Consider the following 22,031-nt stretch of genomic DNA (forward strand, 5'->3'; position numbering starts at 1 on the left):
CTTTAGGAGGTTCTTGGGGAGATTAAGTTGCAACATGAGATAATATCTAAAAAGATGGCCATATTCATGACATATCCTACAACAAAAAGGAATTTGTTCATATTCTAATGGTTGCTTCCATAACTCATCTTGATAGTAGATATCAATAGAAGTAGGGAAGGTCTAGGACATATCCATATCTATGAAAATCCTAGCATATGATGTATATCATCCCTTTTGGTGACCTTTGATGCCTTAACATAATGAACCAACAAATTAACAATGTCCTCGAGAGTTTCTTTCTCCCAAAATTTCCTTGGAAGGGAGAAGAGTTGAATCCAAACAGGTGTGATTGTGAAATTTTTCTTATTAGGGTTGAATTGTTCCATACAAAAGTGGAGATATAATCCATTAGAGTTAAAGAAGTATGACCCTCTCTAAAATATTTTGAAACATTTTTTGAGTTTGGAAAAATTGACTATAAGGAAGCCTTTGTATCATAGTAACAAATCAATTTGGTGCTTTCGCTTCTATTTATTTTGATCCAGGTGATTAGGGTTTTTTCTATTGGCCCAAGCCCTGTGAACTTCATAATGAGCATATCATCTAGCATAAATTGAATGTACTCTCCTATTTTTCTTATCTTGACCTCAAGTTTGGAATCAGTTGTTGCTTTAGGTAGATAGCAACCAAATCAGTTGGATTTCTGAACCGCTTTGACTGGTGGCTCAACTCAAGGTCCGAGATGTTGTAAGCTCTCCCCTACTTATGCACCTAACTAAAGAATGTTGCACCTTGTGCCTCGCTAATTATTGATCTGTGCATTTCTCTATATGACGTTACAATAGGAAGGGATGGGCCCTCTCCCCGTGCACTTCACAAAAAGTTTAAAATATTGAGATAAACATTTTAAAGATAAATATCATAAATATGTATACATGATAAGTAATTAATTATATTATAACTAATTTCTTAAAAAAAAAAATTAACAACATAATTAAATTGAAATAAAAATTTATGATATATTTTTATTTATGTAAATGCCCTTTCAACCTTAATAGGTTATTATTTTTAAAAACGAATGTGTTTATTCATTCTTATGTATATGTGTTTTTACAAGTTTTTAGTAAATTATTTTTTTAATAATATAATTATATATTGAAATTGAAATTTATTATATATTTAAAATTTGAATTTTTTAAATATTAAAAGAGATAAAAACATATTATAAATGTAAATGTTAAAAAAAATCATCTCTTAATGTTTAATGTTTAGTAAATATTAATTCGAAATAGTTTTCGATTGATTTAACTTTTTTAATGTTATCACATGTGGCAATATCTATATCGAGTTGCATTCTAAAGCATCTCACTAATCTCATTTACATATTTTTAATCTTTTTATTTTCACATCATAATTATATTCAAACTTAATTTCATTATATATTTTTACTTTTTACTTTTTTTTCCGAAGGTGGTAAAACCTATCAACTCAGGTGTCAAACCAACAGTGAGGAAAGCCATCTCTGGCTGCTATCCGCGAATGCTGGGTTTGACTCATCACTGTTAAATAGGAAAACCACGCCACCTGGCATAACCCTGCTGGTGGTCCGTAATCGGGAGCAGGCTCTCACTCCTGCCAGATGCCTCTGGGTCTTGGGCCGTTAACCTGTTTCCTTACGTCCGAGGAAGACGAGCTCTTAGCCAAGCAGAAGCAGTTTTATGGCATACTCCAGGCCGAATATTTTTACTTTTTACTTATTAGAACATCTATTTTTTATTTATTAAAAATTTGATGCGAAATTCACATATTACTATTAAATATATAGCAATAAAAATAGACTTATTACTCCTACATATAGCAATGAATTAGATAATTAGAGATACTAAAATGATTAAGTAGTGTGTTCACATATATAGTTTGTTAATGAATTAGATCATTAGAAATATTAAAATGATTTAAGTAGGCTGTTCACACATATAGTTGGCTATTGTATTGGTTGTTATCAAGTAGGGAGAGCCTCTAAGCGAAGAGTATTTTTTTTAGTGGTTTTAGAAAGTTGTTATACGAGAGTTAAATTAATAACTAATTTAATATATATTTGAGATATTTTCTCAACTAATTATAATTATAATAAGGTAGTATTTATGTGAGATAAATTATTTATGTATTTTTATTTTATTTATTTATTTATTCTGTAAAATAAAGATGTAAATTTTCATTAGTATAAAGAAATTACATTACGTAGATGGATTTTATAATGCATTATGTTCAAAGCATGTATCTGTAAATACCAAAACTACAAAAATCAGGCAAAAAATATTGCCTTTTATTGGTTGTTAACAAGCCTATGTAAACAGCCCAGCCCGAGCCTGCACTGACCTAGTCGTCACTGCCCTTGCAGATCCATCTCTTAGCAACCTCCTGCTATTGAGGCCAACCAGACCATGCAGCCCTCTGAGGAGGGAGATCCTCACTCTTCCACGCAGACAGGGAATGAAGAAAATGCAGAAGCTTTCGCATCTTTAATCACAGAGAATGGAGCTCCAAGGAACAGGCCATCAGTCAATAAGTTTGTCAAGAAACTTGAAAGTATCCCAGAGATTTCCCTCCCTCCAACACTTCCAAGAAGAGCAGTAATATCTTTGGCAGAACGCGGACTTGTTGGGCAGTTCACCGGGCTATGGCCCTCACCCAAATCAATGCAAAAATGGGTGGAAGAAACTGGAAAGCAACCACACAGGGGAAGATAGCAATACGATTCTGTGAAAGGGGTTACTACACATTTCTCTTTGAAACAAAGGAGGATAGAGATCTGATATTTAGAAATGGACCTTACTTCATGGACTCCAGAGGTTTATACCTGAATAGGTGGATGCTATATTTTGATCTGGAGATGGATGTCTCAAGTGCAATTCCTATGTGGGTCAAGCTCTCGCATATTCCTCTTCATTGTTGGGGAGACAAATCTGTAAAGGCTATAGGAAATGCAGTGGGCAAATATATTGACAGATGTGAGCCAAAAGACAATATGCATGCGTGCGCAAGAATATGTGTGGAAGTAGATCTTGGAAAAGGCCTCCCATAAGCAATAAAGATCAAGGTCCACCAGTGGACACACATTCAACAGTTGGACTACGAGAAAATACCATTTAAATGCAAGGTATGTCATGAGTATGGTCATTTTGCAAATAGGTGTCCTAAAAAAATAGAGAATGAAAATGTAGAAGAGCAAGAACCTACATTGGAACAAGTGAAAAGGAAAAAACCTGCCAATAAGCAGACTGTGCCAAATATTTATCAGTCCCATGAAACAAATGAAACAACCTCCTAGCCTCCAGCGAAGGTTTCTCCTCCTGATCACACAATTCCGAATCATTTTGAGCCATTAGAAGGCTCCATTGATCCACCCTTTCCCAGATCCCCACACTCTACTAGATCCCCACCCTCAAACCCTATCATATCCACCCCCAACCCAATATCCTCTCCTCCTCCTCCCTCAGTGGATCACATTCTAACTAGAAACAAAGCCAAAGAAATTTCCCAAGCCTGGGATCAACAAAAAAAGTGGGAAGGAAGTCCAATAAAGAAATAAGAGATGAGGCAGCAGTTAAAGAAACGGCCCTAGGAACGCAACTGCCAATGGATTCATTCCTTGGGAAACAAATAGGAAGTCATGAAAAAACACAGCAAAGAGGAAAGGGAGGACCACACCAACACAACAACAAATAATGATAGTGGTCTCTTGGAATTGTCGCAACCTTGGCACCTCCTTCAAAGTCAATGTAGCTAGAGACATTTTAGCCAAGGAACAACCAGATATATATGATCCAAGAGACCAAACTAAACAAGCAAGAAAGTCAAAAAATGATTTAAAAACTAAAAAATTATGAAGAAGTAGCTTTAGAAGCCATAGGAGCATCAGGAGGAATCCACCATCTGGGACAAAAGAAAATGGGAACTAATGACCCACAAAACCAGTGGACACTAGATTCGAACAGAGTTAAGGAATCTCAATACAAAAGAACAGTATAGCATTATAAATGTGCATTCTCCCAATCACTATAGAGAGAGAAAAACGCTCGAAATCAGTTAAAGAAGAAATAGCAGAGAGACAAAGTGGGCACGGGATTTAAATCTGATAAGGAACACAGAAGAAAAATTTAGCGGAACCTTCCACAATGATCCGTCAAGAGAATCTCTTGAAGAAATAATAGAAGATTACAAATTAATAGACATTCCACCAAGCAATGGCAAATACACTTGGAACAACAAAAGAATTGGAAAAAACAACATAAAGGAAAGGTTGGACAAAATACTTGTTCATGAAAGAATAGTAGTTGCTTTCACTCTTGTGAAAAGTAAAATTGTTCACAATTCAGCTTCAGATAACAAGCCGGTGGTGCTAACAATGGGAAAGATGGAAAATCAAGGACCCCTTCCCTTCAGATATAATCCAATTTGGGACAGCAACGAAGATTTTGGCAAACAAATAAAGGACATCTGGAAAAAAAGTGTCACATGATCTCCCTAGTATGTTTGGGAAACTAAGTTAAAGAACCTAAGGATGCACTTAAAAAACTGGGCAAGAGAAAATGATCTTCGAGACAAAGCTAGGAAGGTCGAACTGCAAAAAAATATGGATAACCTTTGCAAGGAAAACAAGAACAAAGAAGAAAGTAAGCAAGACCAAATACAAGAAAATGAAATATATATGGAAATATATAAGCAAAATAGGCAACAAGAAGAGGAAAGAAGACTGAAATCAAGATGTCTTTGGCTAAAATCTGGAGACAAAAATATAGCCTTCTTCCACAATACAATGAAAATAAGGAGGTCAAAAAATTAGATAGAACAGATACAAGTAAATGGTCAAGAAATAAAAGGAGTAGAATCAGTAAAAAATGCAGCACATAAACACTTCAAAGAACTCCTCTCAACAAGTGACTAGCAGACAACTAATGAAGAAATTTTGCAACATATAAAAAAAAATAAGCAACCATCAAAACAGGGAATTAGACAAAGAAATTACTGAGGAAGGATTCAGAGAAGCTGTGTGGAATCTCCACCCTGATAAGGCACCATGTCCAGATGGGTTTACAATAGCCTTTTACAGACAACATTGGGAAATTATCAAAAAAGACCTAATGAGAATACTAAAAAATGCTTTCCAAAAAAAAAAATATTGGAGGAAATACAAAATCCTCCTTCCTAGCTCTCATTCCCAAAGAACCCAATCCTACAACTTTTAATAGATATATACCAATCTCCCTGTGCAACTCGTCTTATAAGATTCTTACCAAAATTATAGCAAACAGAATGAAGAAATTACTTCCGGAAATAATCTTAGAAAACCAAGGAGGATTTGTCCCCAAGAGGAAAATCATAGACAATGTGATAATTGTTCAGGAGGCTATCCACATCAGTATCCAAAGAAAAGAGAGAGGAATGATTGTTAAGTTAGATATGGCTAATGCTTTTGATAGAGTTAATCATAACTTTCTTGCAGCAGCCCTTAAAAGGTTTGTCTTCTCAACAAACTTCATAGAGATTATCCAGGCATGTACTTCAAATCCTTGGATAGCCCCTTTAATCAATGGTTGGCCTAGTCAATTTTTCCAAAGCACACAAGGGTTGAGGCAAGGATGTCTGCTTTCTCCATTATTGTACATCATCATGGTTGAATCATTGAGTGCTATTTTGGAAAACTAGAGAAAAGAGAAAAAAATAACAGGGATCCAAATATCGAGAGGAGTCAAAGATATAAACCATTCTCTCTTTGCAGATGACACCCTTCTCATAGGTGGGGCATCCTGCATTATAGCAAAACGAGTCAAAAAAGTCCTGGATGAATTTCTTCTAGCTTCAGGAGGAATCTTAAGCAACTCCAAATGCAGAATATACTGCTGGAACACCCCACCAAAAACAATGGAACGTATCTCTCAAATCCTGGAAATACCTTTACAAATATATTGGAGCCACTTCACCTATCTTGGGCTGCCCTTAGCAAAGGCAGTGGTAAAATTAGAAGTCTAGAACAAGCAAGTAGAGAAAATGAAGGGAAAAATTCAGAATTGGGGAGTGATGTGGCTCAACTTGGCAAGAAGAGTGACACTGATTCAAGCACTTGTCTCGGCCTTGCCTATATATCAGTTTGCAATCATTATGGCTCTAGAAAGCACCCACAAGCAAATGGAACTGATAATTAGAAGCTTTCTCTGGCAAGGAGGAAAACAAGATAATAAAAAATTCAGCCTTGTTAAATGGGAGCAAGTCACTCTTCCCTATGAAAAAGGAGGTATAGCAATTCCTTTGCCAGGACCAATAAACATTGCTCTAGGGGCAAAAATTATCTGGAGAATGATAAATGGGAATGGCCATTGGTGGTCAAAAGTACTAACAATGAAATACTTAAAATGTGATAGAACAAAGCTGCTCACTGAAACTATTCCAGACAGGCCATGCACCCAAATCTGAAAATTGGTAAAAAGGACAATCCCTTTCATTAGAGATCAAATATCCAAAAATCTTGGGAATGACAAAACAATTTCTATCTGGGAGGATAGAATAATGGAGAAAATTCCTTTAAATCAACAACAAAACTTAAGGGGACTTTAGAGATGGATGGAAGAGCAAAGTTTTAACACTCTTTATTCTATCTAAGATTAGGATCAGAATAACTGGGTAAGATGGAAAAAGTTGGCAACACCACCTAGACTAAAAAGTAAGTGGGAAATTTTAAAAGCCCATTTGGCAGGGACCGCCCCCATAAACATAGAAGAGAAAGATGACTTTGTTTGGGATCCAAATAGATGGGATTACACAGTGAAATCGGGGTACAACCTCCTCCAAAAACTCCATAATCAAAATGACTGGAGCCTTTGGAAGGCAGCTTGGAATTCAAAGAGTTTGCCCAAAATTAAAGTCTTCACATGGACACTTCTCAAAGGTAAAATTCTTACCTCTGAAAATTTAAAAAATATAGGAATACAAGGGCCCTCAAAATGTGTCATGTGTCAAAAGGAGGAAGAATCAATCCAACACCTCTTCATTAACTATATGGTGGCAAGAGAGTGTTGGAAACAGGCAATAAGTCCTTTGGAAATAAACATAAATCCAACAACTCAGTTGATAACTCTTCATAAAAATTGGGATAAAAGCTATCCATATACAAAGAAAAAAAAGGCAACAATAAACAGGATATGGAAATGCCTCCCTTCAATACTGTGTTGGCAAATTTGGTTAGCCCGAAACAAATGCATTTTCAAAGATCAAAAACCAAATCTAGGCAAGATCCTAGCAAAAAATTGGAGCCAAGTTGCAGAGATAATAAGTACAAATGGAATCTCAAAAATGGACCAGAATGACTTACAACAAGAAGAGAAAGACTGGTACAACAAAGCAATGCTAGAAAACAAAGCAAAAGCAGTAGTTACAGCGAAAAATAAAGAATTTCACGCAAACAAGAACTGGAAATTAAGACTAGATGATAAAGAATTTACAGAATGGATAAAAGAGTAGAAGATACACATTCTCTTTTTTGATGGAGCTTCAAAAAATAACCCAGGTAAAGCAGGGGCAGGAGGAGTCATTCTAGATCCAAATGGGAAAAAAATAATAAATTATGAATGGAGCCTTGGAGAAATGACAAACAACAGGGCTGAAGCATACAACCTTCTCCTAGGCACAAGGCTTTTAAACAAAAATGCAATCAAGGACCCTATAATAATAGGGGACTCGGCTATCATAATAGTAGCTTTGGATGCCAAAAGGGACTTTAAAAGCATAGCCATCAACAAAATCTATCAAAGGATCAGAAAAAGCTTTGAAACCCTAGGAAAAATAACCATAAAGCATGTCCTAAGAAATCAAAATAAGGACACTGATAGTCATGCCAACAAAGCAATTGACAGACCAATTGGGATTGTCAAAGAAAATAATGAAGTTTATGAAGAAAGTATACCATGATCCCACAACCAATATGAGGATCGAGGAAGAGGATACAGATCCGAAAAATCTCACAAGCAATTTTACAAGGGGAAAAAATATAAAAGAAGAATCAAAATACCAACTCAAGTTGGAGATTACATGAAGAAAGTAGAGAATATAAGTTAGCAGAGGTTCTCAACTGTCATCAGCATTGCATAGAGCACTCGACTCTCAAAATCCCAATTTGCTACACTATATGATGAAACAAGATTCCAATTGTCCCCCTCTCCTGGGCGAGGTTGGCTTTAGTCGTGTCACCCACGATCGCCTGGACAGTAATAGTCTGATCTCCATGGTTGATTGCACAAGTTCCCAGGTGACCTGAGACAACAAGGCATTCATCAGCAACAAGTCTCCCCTCATCCGAGACCAATACATCAGGACAAGAAACCACAATTTTTTTTTGAAGATTTGCTGCAAAGAAAGCATGAGGGGACAGATGAAGAATCCCCACATAGGAACTGTTGGATCCAGAGATCAACGGATAAGGAGTGCCATCAGAGGTATCGGGAGAGGATCTCGATGAAGGCAGATCAATGGTCATCGGGCGCTAACTTGCGCGAGACTTAGTCAAAGCGAAAAGGTAGGAATCCGTAGGAGAGATTTATTGAGAGGAGTTTAAGCGGTAAGTGGTTTCTAGAGGGAATCCCCTGATTCCACTCATCATTGGACATGTAGCAAGTTGGTGGGGCGAGAATACTACTTTATCAGGCGGGTATTCTCCGCACGGTTTTCCCACCCGATATCATTGCCCACCATTGGATCTACTGTGTGGGGATCGACGGCAGTGAAGAGTCGTGCAGTTTGAATTGATCAGTGTTAGGTGGTGTCCATTAGATTTTACGGAGGAAATCTATGATGGAGATAGAGTTTATTAAAGGCCAGTTTTGATATTTGCGCCAAGTTTGTGGAAAAGTGGAACTATAGTCCTGTGTGTTTGTTTTATTGCCTGCCTTTTCCAAAGTTAAGTGCGCGTTCTTTGGTTAAGTCCGTTGTTTCAATGTTAAGTGCGAGCTTTTGTATTTTTTGAAGTTTTTAAGAAACAGGATTGTTAAAGTAGCTATGGGGACTGCGCTCCCTGTTGAGCACTACTTTGATCCATCCCTCCTTGGATTGTACAAGGAACTAGCTTCCTTTCCCCCTTTTTTTGCAATATATAAAAATGTAACCGACTGTGTTAAAAAAAACAAGCCTCTATAGCATGATCCATCAACATCAAGTATAATCTCACGACATAAAAAATGGTACAAATCTATAAAAGGAAATGCAATCCTCCATGAGTGAGTATATAAATATACATACAAAAACATATAGTGTTGTCTAGTAGGTTTCCCATTTGACACAAAAAGAAAAAAATTAATCCTATGCCATCATGTCTGTAAATGGCCTATGGTAGTACTCCTCAGTGTTCCCTTCTAGTTTTCCATATATCTTCCACCTGCCCAAAACCTGTTGAGCACCTTCTTTTGATAGTTGGTCTACAACTGTATTCCATTTGTTGTAAATGTGACACCATGAAATTTGTTCAATTGGTTGTTTTAATTGAAGAGTCGCTTCTAGATTTGGTAGTAGTGTGTGACTGCGACATGTTTGTGTCTCATTAATCCAATTAATCACAGTGATCAAGTCTCCAAAAATTTGAAGGTTTTGAAATCCTTTTTCTATGACGAAAAGAATGAGATGTTTTAAGGCTAGAATTTCAGGAAAAATAATTGTCCCTCTGCTAAAACCAAGTTTCATTTTTAAAGAGTGATGATGATGAAGAAACAGAACAACCTGTTGAATTTCCTAAGTCTATCAGTTAGAAAATTAATTTGTATTTTGTTGGTTTATTTTTTCTACTTGTAAACTATGAACAAGTTATTTAAAATGTTTAAATACCGAAATAAACACAATACAGTCACAACATCTACAGATCATCAATTGAAAGAAAATAAGCACACAAGTGACATCGTTATTTTTGGACAAATATCCCCAGAAAATCCCAATGCAGGAAAACTGGTACAACTATTCAGAGGGTTATATTATTATGCAGTCTTTCTGAGTACAACAGGGTGCCTAACCGGCTCACCCTACAAAGAAAAATACATGGCAGTAATACCTCTATATCCAGAAACAGGTATTCAAAAAACCTATCCCATGAAACCTTCTTCGACACAACTAAAGCTAAGTGATGGCCCTTCTGGCCTCTCTGTCAGCCTCCTATTGACCTGCGTTAGCCCTTGGACCCTCTGTGCCAGCCCTTTGAGGCACTGCGCAGCCTCTGGGACCCTTTGCGTCACTCCGGCAGCTTCTGCGTGGATGACGTAGTCCCTCTGGCCTCTACGCTGACTCTGCTGGGCTCTGCGTAGCCTGGATTGGTTGTTGCTCTCACTCTCTCTGCTTCTTTGCTCATCTCTCAGTACTGTCTCTGCCTCTCTAACTCGTACTCATTTCCCCTCGCTATTGATCACTGATTCAACTTTGCTCAGCAACCCCGCTCTAGCAAAATAAATGAATAATCACTCTGGTGTATTCTCCAACTAACCCTCAAGCCTCTTATTATACTTTTCTCGTTGGTCCTTCAACGAATGAGATTAAATCTCTAATCAATGGTTAAGATTATATTTGGTTTGATCCTTGACTTTTGGAACCTTCTAACCCATTTTTATATTTTATACCCATTAATATTTTATTTTTCCTAAGTTTAGACTTAGGAACTCCATTAAAAATATTAATTATTTTAATATCTCCCAAACCGGGTATAATCTATCCAAACCATTTCTGGGTCTTGGAGATCTCATGTGCTTTAGCCTCTCCACCAATTTTCATGGCTAGATCACATCCGATGCTACCCCAAATCAACACTCCCTCTTAGAGAGGATTGTGCTCTTGTAATACTCCTCACTGAGCATCAATCTGATTATACGGCACCGGTACTTGTGTCGATGCTAAGCCTCCCCGCCCAACATCCTCTACAATGCTGCATCATGTACTACTGCCCATGGCCCTGCCACTGCCACTGCTGCATCTGTACAGAAACTCCCTCTACGTTCGTGTTGCTATTGGTCCATCCTCCCAACATTGCATATGCCCTGCATCCCCTTCTCATCATGTTGCATCGTGCTACTGCATACTTCTACTGCACTGCAACTCAGTTACTGAAAAGTAAGTAACTAATCCACCCAACTTCTGACATCCCTGTATGGCTAGAAACACTCCCGATACTGAAACTCCCTCTGTCGCTAACAAGTGCTCCCTCTATTGACCTCTGCATTGCTACAACAACTCCCTACATCTCGCATCGTTGCACACCTCTTTGTGCCATCCTGCAATGGTGCAACACTCCCATGCCTCTCACATTTTTGCAGCTTGCTAGCCTCGCGCTGCCTGGGGACTCTTGCACTATAGCTCTCTATGCCACTTCATCTGCATTCGTCTCTATCGACATCTGCTAGTCCTACTACTCCTCTTCGGGGCTCCCGTAGCCAGGTATAATCCAAGAGGTTGGGTACCTCCAAGATCTTGCCCCTCATCGTCTGTACTCCTCCTTACTACAACTCAATTTCTCCCCACTTCTTCTCAAGTGTCACATGAGCACTCATGGCACAATTGTCATCCTCCTCAACTTCTTTCTCCACCCTCACTGGTGCTTCCTTCGAATTAGAAGCCTCTCCCTTACTCTTCTTCCTCAAACACTGGTTCGCATAGTGACCCAATTCCCCAGAATGGAAGCACTTGACCTTGGAGAGGTCCTTCTTCTTCCTCTTCTCCTTCTTTCCAATAGATGCTAGAGCTGCATCCTCTTCCTCTTCCTGCTTGATCCTGACCCCTTTGTCGTTACTTCCCTCCTTGGTCATCCGTCTGATATCTTCTTGACGAAGAGCCACCCACAGTTCTTCCAAAGCCGGAAGACTCGTCCTACCTAGTATGCTCTGGACAAATGTCTCCCAATCCTCAGAGACTGCATTAAGTGTGGTCCTTACCATCAACTCCTGATCCAACGTGGCCGCTATGGAATTCAGTTGGTCATGGATCTCCTTCAACCGACCGAGGAATACATGTATCTACTCTCCCTTCTGCATCTATTATGACCTTAGTTGATTCTCTAGGAGCATCTTCCTCTACACGGAAGTATGCTGGTACAATGTCTTCAAAGTGTCCCACATCTCCTTTGTCGTTTCCTTCTCGGCAATATATGGTACCACATGATCCTTGACCCCATCAACGATAATACACTTTGCCTTAGTCATTACCTCCTCATACCTTTCATTAGCTACCGGTCAACTGGGATAACCATCACTCTCAAGGCGAAGCCGTTGATACAATGTCTGTCTAGAATGGACAAGATCCTGGCCTTCTAGACCACAAAGTTGGATGCTCCATCCAACTTGTCCTGATCTCTCAGCACGTCCCGATCTCTAAGCCCATTCACAACCATCTTGCTGCTCTTTTGTCAACTCCTACAAGTCTCTCTACTTCCTGCTTGGAAGTTCTCGGTTCGACTCGTGTTGAGTCTCTCAACTTCCTGTCTAGAAGTTCTCGATTCGACTCCTGTTGAGTCTCTCTACTTCCTGTCTGGAAGTTCTTGGTTCGACTCCCACTGAGTCTCTCTATTTCCCGTCTGGAAGTTCTCTTCTGGACTCCCTCTAAGTCTCGTTTTCCCTCCTGGAAATCATTCTGCCAATTGTCAAGTTGCTCCTCTTCAATCTTCTGTGCAACTGTAACACTGATCCAGATTCCTTGGCTAGAAATCCCCCACGAAAAAAACTCCCTCTACCTTGGTCTTTCCCTTTTAGGTAATGTTCTAACCATGGTACCCCACCAGCTTCGCTCCCGCAAACTGCCCACAGCTCCCTTCACCCCAACAACTGAAGGATGCAGCCTCTTGTCTCTGCGCAATCCCGACACTGGAAAATTAGCTCCCTTAGCCAACTACGTCAGCCCTCCTGGCCTCTACGTCAGCCTATTTTTGCCCTCTTCAGCCTTTGTGTTGGCCTCTCTGGCCCAGAATGATGACGCAATCCCTCTGCGTCAACCCTTCCTCTGTCGCTTCAGCAAGGGTCAATTACTATCACTCGAGACAGTTGATTTTGTTGCAAATGCTCTTCTCAACTGATGCCTTCAGTTCTCTTGTGATCTGCAACCACGCTCTAATACCATGTTGAATTTTCTAAGTCTATCAGTTAGAAAATTAATGTGTATTTTGTTGTTTTTTTTCTTCTACTTGTAAACTCTGAACAAGTTATTTAAAACATTTAAATACCGAAATAAACACAATACAATCACAACATCTACAGATCATCAACTAAAAGAAAACAAGCACCCAAGTTACACCGTTATTTTTGGAGAAATATCCCCGGAAAAACCCGATGCTGGAAAATTGGTACAGCTATTTAGAGGGTTATATTATTATGCAGCCTTTATGAGTACAACTGGGTGCCTAACCAGCTCACTAGACAGAGAAAAATACACGAAAGCAATACCTCTATATCCAGAAACAAGTATTCAGAAAACCTGTCCCACCAAACCCTCTCCGGCACAACTGAAGCTCAACACTGGCCCTTCTGGCCTCTGCGTCAGCCTCCTGCTAACCTGCGTCAGACCCAAGACCCTCTGCGTCAGCCCTCTGAAGCACTGCGTAGCCTATGGGACCCTTTGCGTCACTCCAGCAGCTTCTGCATGGATGACACAGTCCCTTTGGCCTCTACGCTGACTCTGCTGGGCTCTACGTAGCCTGTACTGGTTGTTGCTCTCACTCTCTCTTATTCTGTGCTGGTCTCTCAGTACTGTCTTTGCCTCTCTGCCTTGTACTCATTGCCCCTCGCTGCTAATCACTGATTAAAATTTTCTTAGCAACCCCGCTTTAGCAAATTGAATGACTGGTCACTCTGGTGTATTCTCCAACTGACCCTCAAGCCTCTTCTTATAATTTTCTCATTGGTCCTTCAACGAACGAGATTAAATCTCTAATCAACATCTAAGATTATATTTGGCTTGATCCATGAATTTTGGAACCTTCTAACCCAGTTTTATATTAATACCCATTAATATTTTATTTTTCCTAAGTTTAGACTTAGGAACTCCATTAAAAATATTAATTATTTTAATATCTCCCATTTCTAGGTCTTGGAGATCTCATGTGCTTTAGCCTCTCCACCAATTTTTATGCCTAGAGCACATCTGATTCTACCCCAAATCAACACAACCCCCCACCATATATACCATTCTCTAGGGATGCTCCATCAAAATATGCCCATGGGAAGGAAGTGTCAATTTCTTCAGCAATGATGATACAGGGGATAGGTGTGGAATCCGATAGCGATATTTGAGAGAAGGTAGCTAAAAATTGATTCATCACTTGGTTTGCAGAAGAAGGCTTGTGTTGGAATATATATTTGTTCTTGTCTAGCCACACACCACAACAAATGAGCAATGGTATGTTTAAGAAATTATTTTCATTGATTTTCTCCCACCAAGACTGCCAAGCCTCCAAAAATGACTCCACCAACCAATAAATTGTTATACCTTTCCTTTTATTGCAATATTCCCATATTTTTAAAATGAAGGGGAAGGATAGAAATAAGTGTGCAACTAACTCTTTAGCAGTTTTGCATAAAGTGCACCAATTAGGCCATTCCTTCCTCCTTTTTTGAAAATTGTCCCAAGTAGGGATTTTGTTTTCAAGGATACGCCACATGAAGACCTTGACCTTCGCTAGACACTTTAGTTTCCACAATATCTTCCACCACCAGTCTTGGGCTTCAGGTCATCCTCAATTTCTTTTTTTTTGGTAAGTAAGCACCCACGAGGGATTTGAACCAGTGACCTATTGCAAGGAGTGCCTTAACAGTGCACCCATTCACCATCAATCCAAAGCCCCGTGGGCCAGGTCATCCTCAATTTCACATGCATTAAATAAATTCTTTAAGATTATAAAAATATGACTTATTATTCACTTTTCACATAATTCAAATAAATACATATAATTATAAAAGCATGCATCCTTTTCCATATTTTAAATACTTAAGTAAATGCATTATAGTTATAATATGGCAAATGCATTTACAAAGACCAATTATTATTTATAAATGTAAAATGATCACAACATCACTAATGTATTGCCCTAAAGAAATGCATTTCCATATACAACCCATATTTATATTAACAACCTCTAATGCAACACATGCCTACCATATAATAATTCTCCATGCCAAGGTTTAAAATAGATGTACCATAAAATTCCAAAAGGCATTAATGCATACCTTAATTTTCAAAACAGGCTTTACACCCACCATAATCTTCAATGTATTTCAACTCAATATATTACTTAATGGTCTCCTTTAAGAGAATAAAATGGAAAGTAGATGCATGCTTTTATAGTGTTGGTAATTGTAATTTACATGTAACCACATCGATTTCTTCAAGGTTATGAATGGGCCACAATATCTTAGAGACAACTTATAATATTTAACCATTAAATAATATATATTTTTTAACAAAATTAACCATGCAATCTTTTTAAATAATTTAGCATAGTTAAATTATCTTTCTACGCACAAGAATCGTGCAATATTTTTCAAGAGAATATCATGGTTCACTTATCTTTTTATGCACAAGAATCATGCAAACCATTTCAAGAAAATAACAAAGTTAGCCTATCTTTTTATGCACAAGAAACATGAAAACCTTTTCAAGATAATAACAAGGTTAACTTATCTTTTATGTACAAGAATCATGCAACATTTTTCAAGAAAATAACATGGTTAACCCATCATTTTATGCATAAGAACCATGCAAACCTTTTCAAGAAAATAACAAAGTTAACTAATCTTTTTATGCACAAGAACCATGCAAACTTTTCAAGAAAATAAAAAGGTTAACTTATCTTATATTTCCATTCAATGGATGGAGTTTGTTGATGGTACTAATTAACAACATCTTTAATCGACATATTATTTTAGTGCAACCCCTTCTATAGACATGGACTTCAACACAATGACTCCTCTCCCATTAAATCTCAAGTCTTTAGTCAAACAAAGTTCATGAAGGAATTGCAATGAAAACATCTAGCCTCCCATTGAAAATTTTCCTTGAATCTTGGATATCATCACCCCTTTGATAACAATGAATAAAATCTGCCACATCCTTAGTATACCAACATTTGAATACCTTAAAAAAAGGAGGCAACCACAATACCTCTAAAAAACATGGAAATTGATCGACCGCAATAGATAATTGCAAGCCATTATACCACTATGAATATTTTCCCAAAAACACATCCTTCACCTTGCACTTCTCTTCTATGAGAAGCCGCTTGGTGACATGAATTTATCAATTTTCTTTCTCTATGAAATTCCAGTACCAATGGAAGAGTTATAGTGGAAGGTGCTTTGTACCCTCACAAATTGAACTTTGAGAGGAAATAAAGGATTATGAGAAGACCACTGTAGCGGAATCCATTGCTCTTGAAGAAACCTTCCCATCAGAAACCCAAAAACCACACCTAATAGTTACGAGTGTAAACCCTATGTGGGATAGAGATTCTAAATTCATCAATGAGTATAAATTTATTGTCAAGGATTTCTTCTTGCCCTATGAATTTCCACATACACAATCCTATCAATATTTTGTAGAGTGCACCGTGACCATGCATCACCCCTGAATCTTGTTTTCATAGTCATTTTTCAATTCACGAATTCTACAAGTCGTTTTGATAACTAACTCTTGATGTTAACCATTCGGAACATGAAGAAATGTGATATGTGATTCTAACAAATCAGTGGCCCATGAAAATTTGAAATCGATGACAGATATTGAGTTACATGCATTTTAACTTGAACTTACATATCTGATGAATGGGATGGTAGGGATATTACATTCTCTCCCCCTTAAAGATAACACCATCCTTGGTTTTTATCCATTCATCTTTTCACCATTATTACATGTTTTTCCAATAGTTTACCTCTCATCGGAACTTTGTCTTCTTTTTGCATTTAGATTTCTTTTATCTCCATAAATTTGATTTTTAGATCATCTTTCAATCATGACATCTATCTCTTGTCATGATAGTTTTGTAACCAAAACAATCAAAAGGGGATCCTTACCTTTAAAAATGAAGGATTTTACTTTTAAGAAATACCAATAAGTAAAACATTAATGTTTTATTAATAATCGTAAATATTTACAACTATGAAAATATTCAATTTTTACATTCAACCTTTTAGCCATGGTTCAATTTTGTAAAAACAAAAACAAAGTCCTTATTAAAACATATTGTCAATTGCCAATGCTCTTGGAAACCATGGCCACTTCACATGATATTTATTTACATGTGGTTTATCAGTTGTGGAAAGCACTCTAAAAGTGGTTTATCATCCCAAAATCAAGCACCTTGGGTGGTTTATTAGCCTCCTTGGAAAGCACCCCATGGCATATGAAATCCAATGAGATTTTATCAATCGTAACCATATTATTTTTGAATCATAAAATTTTCAACTATTAATCATTTATCACAGTACCTCTGCAAGAACTCACGGGGCACATAACTCTCTAATCACTAAAATGGTCAAAGTGGTCATAACTGCAAAAAGTGCATACTATCTTAGCCCCTTCTAAATACATCCACAAGACTGGAAATACAAGAGAGGCCACCATCAAACTACAATTCAAGTAATTCCTCCCAAAGCGCTAGGCTCCTTTCCTGCCAGGAAACTAATTAGAAATATTTCACATATTTACACCTCCTCAACCCAACCAACCCAAGAAACGTCCTACTATATTTGGGTACACATTTAGTATTTATCTCCCCCTAGCATCTTTAAATTCAAACTGCCTTTATGTCTCACTTTCTTTTCATACAACTTCCAACCATGACATTTATCTCCAATCATGTTAGCTTTTGGTGGTCTTCCACCCATGAAATTTATCTCTATTCATGTTAGTTCTTGGTGGTCAGATCAACCAAATAGGGTCATCACTCTAGAAAAAATGGATGATTTTTCTTGTCCCTTCATGGACCATAACTGGTTGTCATTATTTCTTAATAGTTAGGATTCTACACCCTCATGTGGCAGCTCCTTTAATATTGCCAATAGTAAATAACACACTTTCATTTTGATCCAAATTTATGCATGAAAGAAATGAAATACAAACTTAAAGATAAACATTGAGCTACAACGGAAACTAAACTTCAATTCATTAATAACAAATATTCAAATTGTTTACATGCATAATGGAAATAAACTAGTTTGGGCAATGGTAGCTTATCTCTAAGAAGAGATGTGACAACTACATGCCTTCTGAACTGTATTACAATGAGGCTCAAAGGCCTTTTTATTATTGAGAAATAATGGAAAACCCTAAACATCCAAAAACCTAACCCTAGGAGATGAAGCGCCAAAAGTTTGTGAGCCCTGTTGGGATTAGTTGGAACGCCAACTTCTTGGGGTCGTAATTCATCCATATGATCTGTGTTTAGCATGCACAATACCTCATTAGAAATATATATCTGAGGACAACAAATTTTCTCATGCAAGCACCTACCCATGGTTTATGGGCTTGGTGTGTTTTAAAAAAAAATGTTGTTTAGGGCCTCAAAATGGCTCTGAAAGTTTAACCCGAAAAAATTCCATAAATAGAAAGTTGTGCTAGAATTAAGGAGACTGAAAGCAAATAGTGTTGGGGGTTCAAATGGAATAGGCGAGTGGACACCAATATCCACCTAGATCACATTTTGTCAACAAAATAAATATTTACTTTCTCATAAAGAATATTTAATTTTCACTTTTTGGCTTTTCAGCCACATGTCATCTTAGAAAATCATAAAAGTCATTTTAAAATGGATTTACCACTTTTCCTTGACGTTATTTGTCAACTTTAATTTTAAAAATAAAAAGCAACTCACAATTCAATTTCCATTGTCATCGAATGTTTTCCTTTAAACATTTTCCAATCATTACTTATGATTCCTACCATCTCATGATTCCTTGAAAATATTTAGGCCCTACTACTTGAGCATCCTCGTGGTTTGGCATTCAACCAAGGCATTCCCCAAAATCCAACAATTCACAGGAATCATGATTGACATCTCATGTCACATAAGTGGTGTTAATTTCAAATTTTCCACATAATAATCATGCATTTTAGAAAAAACATCATTATATCTTCTATGCACAAATCTTACATGTCATGTTTGCATAATAGTAAACATTATACCTTCACATTTCCAGTTGCAAATCACATTGCGACATTTTACCTTTCACTATTTCTTATATTCAGTGTTATCTGAATCTTATGACTTCACTGTGTTTCCATTAAGCTACCCCTACTTAACCATACTAGAAACATTAGTCATAATTGTACTTCATAAAACCATACTCTTCACAAAATCATGTTATTTACAAAACATCTTGTTAAATATACTCAAGATGCATTTCAATTTTCACATGCATCAATGTTTGGTACTGGTCCTATCAATATTTCACTTAGATTTCCATGCATTAAGAGTAAGCATAGAAAATAAGGATACATCTTCCAGACACTACATCTAAGAAAATTTAAAACAAAGTTTTCTACGAAGATGTTTTCCAAAACAATAGTTAAGGGAATAGGACCTTCTAAAATATATAGCCATTCTAATCCAATCATTGACATTCACCATAGTTCTAATTCATGAAAAATGACATTTCATTTTACGCATATGTGTCTAACCATTAGTCATTATGCAACATTACTAAATTGAAGTCAATCACATAGAGTTTTCTTGGTTAAATAAATCAGTAATGCCAATAGATTCAAAATTTCATTAAGATTTTTGTTTAGCGATGAAAATGAAGACACCACATTTCCACAACATAATGGACTTAACTGATTAGGTTTAATACACAGTCTCACCCACAATATTCACACATACTGAGTGAATTTCTTAAGGATGAACTTACGATATTTGCTAGATGCATGATGAATCACTACAAGAAAAAAGGACATTGGTGAGGGGCGAAAAATGTCACCATAAGCTCATTAGTGACAGCCAAAAGAGAATTTGTCACAAAAAATTGAACGTCACCAAAGGTGGCGTCGCCAAAAGTATAGATGTTGTAGTGACATACAAAGTTTGTCACCAATAATGATTTATAATGATGGATAGCGACCGTCTCCATTTCATATGATCAATGGTGACAGACCATAGCCTCTGTCACCAAAAACTGAACGTCACCAAAGGTGGCATCGCCAAAATTATAGGTGTTGTAGTGACATTCAAATTTCCTCACCAATTATTATTTATAATGATGGATATTGACTGTCACCATTACATATGAGAAATGGTGATGGACCATAGCCTCGGTCACCAAAAACTGAACGTCACCAAAGTTGGCATCACCAAAAGTATAGGTGTTATGGTGACATTCAAGGTATGTCATGAATATTGATTATAATGACGGATAGTGACCATCACCATTTCATATGAACAACAATGATTTATTGTGATGGATCTTTAATGGCCGTCACTATTGGTGCATATATATGGTGACGTTCATTGACTGTCACCAAAAGCCGCATTTCTAGAAGTATAGGTGTTTTCGTGACATTCAAGGTCTGTCACGAATAATTACTATAATGACAGACAACAACCATCACTATTTCATATCAACAACAATGATTTATGGTTACGGACCTTTGAGGTCGCCACTATTGATGCATATATATGGTGGAATTTATTGACTGTCACCATTTCATATTTTTGGTGAGGGTCAAAAAATGTCAGCAAAGCTCATTGGTGATGGTCAAAAGAGCCTTCGTCCCCAAAAATTGTGCACTGTAATTCCATATGGATGTCAGGGCATGATGGAATTGAACCACCAACCTCCTGCTTGTAAAGCAGGTGCTATTCCATTGAGCTAGCACCCTTTAAAGAATTATACTTTTAAAAACTAGACCTTGAAACTTCATAAATTAGAAATTCTACAACTTTCAATAAATTAAAGTCTCAGTAATATTTTACGAAACAAGCAAAGAATCATCGAAGCTGTAGGTCCCTACCTAATGGTTATTGAAGTTATGAAAAGTGGGTGGAGGGAAAAATAGTTATGTATAAGAGAATCAATATGTTCAGTTGAATACACAATTAGAAGTGAAACATTGAAGACATTTATAACCTATAAATGACCTATAACTAGAAAATGCACCAAATATTGCAAAGGAAATGTCATAAGTAGATAGCATATGGAAGAAGAGGAGGCAGGGACTTGGAATCCTTGTACATCTTATCATGCCTTAGCACTTGGAACATCTTAGCTTGTTTGGCATGTCTTCGTACTATCTGGCACACATTAGCATGCCCTAGCATTCCCTAACACACATTGGCATTCATGGCCTCACAACTGGCATTACATTTTTCCATAACTTGGGAACCTTACATTCACTAGAACACCTTGGCACTCCCTAGTTGTCATGCCCTCTCTTATCCTCCACAATGTCCCAGGCTAGTGAGGAGATCGACGGAGGTAACCATAGACCAAGATTTTATTTTGGTAGCTAGCCCTACCAAACCAAAGAGGACTTTCTCTATGAAATCACAGCCAAGAGATGGCTGGAATGTAAATGATTTTAGGCTAGATAGCTAGGCTCAAGTGGGCTTTTGGAAAATTTAGGGACTTGGAACTCTGTCCACCAGTGTCTTGTCTAGCAGGGACTTTGTCAAGGAGACAGGGACTTGGAACTTTGTTTAGGATAAAGCACCTAACATGCATGACATAAGATCCCTAGAATAGAGTACCTCCTACCTAGAATAGTGTCCCCTACCCAAAATATAGAACCCTTCTCTACAGTGCACTTTTCTTAAAGATAAATTTGTGCATAAAATAATACTAAGAAAAACACCTAAATTAAGAAAAGTAAGCATCTAAGTCAAACTATAAAAATACACTACATATGGTTCTATATAACTTTGGGAAACACTAGACAAGCATGCTTGCATACACCAACTATAATATGCCTAAAATCGATGCACTTATTTCATCGTTTCTATACCCTCACAACAAAACTAGAATCTGTAGCATCTACCCCGAGACTGTATGCATCTG

This window comes from Pinus tabuliformis, chromosome 2_2 (genome assembly GCF_031772625.1).
Source record: "Pinus tabuliformis cultivar Carrire ecotype Pingquan chromosome 2_2, CPIR1, whole genome shotgun sequence".
Taxonomy (NCBI): Eukaryota; Viridiplantae; Streptophyta; class Pinopsida; order Pinales; family Pinaceae; genus Pinus; species Pinus tabuliformis.